We start from the raw sequence: 4,770 nt of genomic DNA on the forward strand, positions 1-4,770 counted from the left end.
TCCTCCTCCCCTCCTCCTCCTCCTTTTCCTTTTTCTTCTCCTCTTCATTGTCTGGTGCAGTTATTCATGAACTGTATGAAAATCAAGGCTCCTCATCTCCCAGGCAGATTCCTTGAATAGTGTACTCCATTTCATTCCATCATCTGCTTAGAAGCAGATTAGAAAAAGAAACAAGGTATCCGAAGAAATCTTCAATAAGTGGAGTCCTGCTTTGTCTCCAGTAAGTGGAGTCCTGCTTTGTCTCCAGTAAGTGGAGTCCTGCTTTGTCTTCAGTAAGTAAGTGGAGTCCTGCTTTGTTGGTGGTAGACTGTAAGCTAACATGGAGAGAAGAGTCCTTAGTTGTGAAATTTTCACCTGAAAACCCAGTGAATCTAGGCCTCAGCAGAACAAAGAATTTGGAGTGGCAAAGGTTGTGACAGCAGATGAACAAGGCGGGCTCCCTCCCATGAGAAGTAGGAAAATAAGATACAGAAATGCATGAATGAGGTGAGAGATGCATCACACAGAAGTTCCTGGGATATCTCAGATGTCCTGACTTCTACTGCATATCTAGCACTTCACAAATACCTGACATGCAAAGCTCGAGACAGCAAGGGAAATGCTACTTCCCAGAGCAGAAAATGCAATGGCCACAACATTACCAACCTTTCCATATCTGTAAAGTTGAGTAGTCGAATTGTCAGCTCCAATACATCTAACAGAGGTATATGTTTTATCTCAGAAAATGTAATAGCAGACTGCTATAGAAATTAGACTAACCTTTGTTTCTGGAAAACAGTAATAAATAGTTCAATTTGGGACTAAACCTAAACTAATGTCTTCCTGTCACCATCAGAGACAAAATGCTTGGCAAAAGAGACTAAGAAGATGACCCTTGATACTTCTCTATCATTTTCTTGGCTGTTCTCATCTAATAAAACACATTTTTAATAACTGCCATATCCTAGCTACTTAAATGCTAAGCTATTATCTTCTCAGTGTTGGCACAGATCCCTGAAACACACACATACACAGAGAGAGAGAGAGAGAGAGAGAGAGAGAGAGAGAGAGAGAGAGAGAGAGACTTGGTTCTTGAAGGGCCCTCTAAGCCAGGACAGCTGTGTCTGATTGGGAATCTCCACTGACCAAAAAGAAATGTGAGAATGTGTTACATGAATCTGTGTTAACCACTAAGGGGATGTTTGATTGGGGAACAGAGTAATGATAAAAACATATATTTTTTGAAAAACTTAAATACAGATTCGGGTGTCAAGATGCATTAAAGCATAAAGTCCCATAACATTTATATAATGCTTAATAAGATTTTTATTTTTAGCTTGGAGAAGCTGTGAAATATAACATTTTTATCACAAAGAAAGGATATTAAATACATTAAATTGTTCTTAGAGTTGTCCATATGGGGATAATCTAGCATTATTATGCATACTATAGCATCTATATGTACACATGTGAAATGTATACATATATAGTGTGTATATACATGTATAATACATATCTATGCACATATATACATTATATGCATACATATTTCCACATTAATATTAATATATACACATATATTCCCAAACTCATCAGACATTTTTTAAATAAACCATACAGCAGAATAAAAAGAACAGTTACTAATACAAAACTAAGGAGAAGTTTCAAAATAGTCGATGACTCCCAAGATCAATATGACACCGCAGAGAGAGCTCCCACATGAAAACATAAATCATCTCTGTGCTTGGAGTTTTCCTATTAAAACCACACTTAAATTCCTTTTTTTGTGACTGAAACATTGTTACTGCCAAATGAGTCCATTCCAAGTTGGAAGCCAACCCTATATTGGTTTAATAACCCCGTCACACCAGAAGACTGAACTTTCAGCCTTAAGAAACTAGCGAAAATTCCTTGCTCTGCCAAATTATGAGTTTATTCATGAATCATATTTTCCCCTAACAAATGCTATTGAATTCTCCACGGGGAAGGGAAATACCTTCCAAAAAAATCTCTGCCTGAAAAAAGAAAAGAGCAATAAGTTGCCTTCTGTTTCTTAGAAAAAATTATATAATTATTGGATGGAAAACAGTCATCACAAATATGCAGTTTTATGTAAATCAGGATCCCAGGGAGCTAAATTGCATTACCTTTATTTTCCTTTCAATTGGCCCTGAAAGCTACTATTGCAGACACTAATGAAATGTTAAACTACTTAGGTAGCAGCAGGTATCTGGGCACACTAAAATGGTAAGAAAGGAATGCCCAGCTGCAGTTTTGACAAATGGGATTTCAAGTTAAGTTCCATGAGCATTAATCAAATTACTCTTTTAAAACTTAGTAACCATCAGAAGTCTCTTTTTTCCCCACATTTAATCCCTCTCACTCTGAAACCTGGTATATATAGTTCTAGTGTTTTGTGCTATTATTTACCATTATCTGTTGTTATATTTCCAAGACACATAAAAATTCCTAATTCTGTGATTATAAACTCTAGACATCAGAGGCAATAATTCATAATTATCCAAATCTTTGCCAAACAAAGAGCATCAACATATTTATAATTACAGAATCAAATAGTTTCTTGTCTGGAAATTTTGTAGCAATCTCGGTGGTATTTAAAATACAGATAAGATTCATAGGGCTCTTCACAGCTACCGGGGATTGTGTGAGCATCTATTTGCACAAATGTGGGTTGAGATGCTTATAAACCTTACTAATACTGACATAGTATAAGCACTAATCATTTTAATTACATTTTAATTATATTATTAGGTGTAGGTGTGTGTGAGTGTGTGCTTGAGTGTGCGTGTGTGTGTGGGGGAGTGACAGTACTTGTGTTGAAGTCAGAGGACAATATCTGGCCTTAACACTCAGGTTCCCAGGCCTGAACAGGTGCTTTTACCTGCTGAGCCATTTTTTGCCAACCCTATTTTCTTGTTAAGTATTTATTTTACTATTTGTTTTTTGTGTGCCTGTGTGTGTGTATGTGTGTGTGTGTGTGTGCCTCTGTGTGTGTGTGTGTGTGTGTGTGTGTGTGTGTGTGTGTGTGTGTATGTGTGTGCAGGTGCTCACAGATGCCAGAAGAGGGCATCAGATCCCCCAAGGTTTATAAGCCTTTTACTATGGTGCAACTCCTGCTTGACAGTGTTCTGTTTAGAACATCTTCCATCCGTATTGCACAAGTTTGTTTGTACATTGCTGATAGGTGTGTCATGAGACTGGTGTTAAGTTGGTGCTAGACTCCTGAAATGAAGAAGGATTTGCTTGCTCCTTTTTACTACTTTAAGCACCATTGATGATTGGTAGCAAATCTGATTTAGATGTTTGATGTCCAGGTTTTCTTTATTTGAAGGATTGATGGTTAATGACTTGCTCTTAATGTTTGCCAGACTAGTCACAATCCCTGCTTCCTGGTGATAATTTTTAAGGCTTTGGTATCTTGTTTACAAAACAAAATGTGCACTTCCAATGCAAAGTTGAAGAAATACAACCTTTTAGACTCACATTTTCACTGTATCAGGTATGTAAATTATGGAAAAATAGAAGCGTGTAGCAACACTAGTAAGAAAATTAGCTTTTGTAAGCTCTCTTTTCTAATGACTTGTTTATTTTCAGTCAGTCAGATCTTATCTTCATATGGCCTTAAGTTTTGTCAACTTTTTTTTTTTTTCCATTTTAGTCTATAAGGCTGCTTAAAGATATCTTGAAATGCACAGGCTTAGCAAATTCCATCACATTTGAAGAAATTTTTCCCAAGTATTCTTGCATGATGATGTTTTTCTTTTGTTAATTTAAATAGATTAACCCTTTGACTGCCTTCTAGCTTCCAACATTCCTGATGAGAAATCTGCTAAGATAATTCCTTCCTTAAAAGCCTGAATCTTTTAAGATTCTCGTTGTCTTTCGACAGGTTCACTATGTGTCTCAAAGTCGGTCTAGGATTCCATCCTACCCGGGGTCATCATCCTCTTGGGTGCTTGCATGAGGTCATCTGTCCAACTCTTTCTATTTTTATATCTTAGTCCTGTTTGTGTTTCCCCTCTCATTCTTTATTAATTTCTTCCTTCTTCCTTCCTTCTTTCTTTCTTTCTTTCTTTTTTTTTAAATTGGATATTTTCTTTATTTACATTTCAAATGTTACCCCCTTTCTAGGTCTCCCCTCTGGAAACTCCCATCCCATACCCCCCAGCCTCTATGAGGGTTCTCTCCCACCTACCCACCCACTCCCACCTTCCCACCCTGCCATTACACTATACTGGGGCATCGAACCACCACAGGACCAAGGGTCTCTTCTTTCTTCCTTCTTTCTGTTTTCCAGATTTAATACATCCAACTTGGATGGCCCTCAGCTCAGACTTGTCTGTTCATTTAAGTCTGCCCTGATAGTCTTCATGTTCATTTCTATATTAGTTACCATAATTTCTAGCTCTGGGGTTTCCCTCTGCTTTGTTTAGCATTTCTACCTCTAACAGTATTTTGGCACTGCCCAGTCATTCTTTTCCTGATTTTCCCACATCCTCCGTTGCTTTGTGGACCACGTCTGAAGACTGTTGTTTTTCCTACTCAGTCTGACATCTTCTCTCTTTCAGAGACTGCTTCTGCCTTATTTCTCTCCATGTCTTTGTTTTTCTACTTCTCAAGAGTTAATATTTCCCTATGTCTGTGCCTTATTATATTTTTGGCAAAAAAAAAAAAAATCTACTGACAGGAGCTGGATACAACTGTCCCCTGAGAGGCTCTACCCATGCCTGACAAATACAGAGGTGGATGCTCTCAGTAAACCATTGGACT

General features: G+C 37.7%; 1 protein-coding gene across 5 annotated transcripts in view; it reads left to right on the forward strand.

Annotated features, from left to right (window-relative positions):
- Positions 1–4,770, forward strand: part of Oprm1 (opioid receptor mu 1) — an 81,930-nt gene that overhangs the window by 36,653 nt on the left and 40,507 nt on the right. The gene's annotated exons all lie outside the window — the stretch shown is intronic.

The sequence above is a fragment of the Mus pahari genome, chromosome 21 (genome assembly GCF_900095145.1).
Source record: "Mus pahari chromosome 21, PAHARI_EIJ_v1.1, whole genome shotgun sequence".
Lineage (NCBI taxonomy): Eukaryota > Metazoa > Chordata > Mammalia > Rodentia > Muridae > Mus > Mus pahari.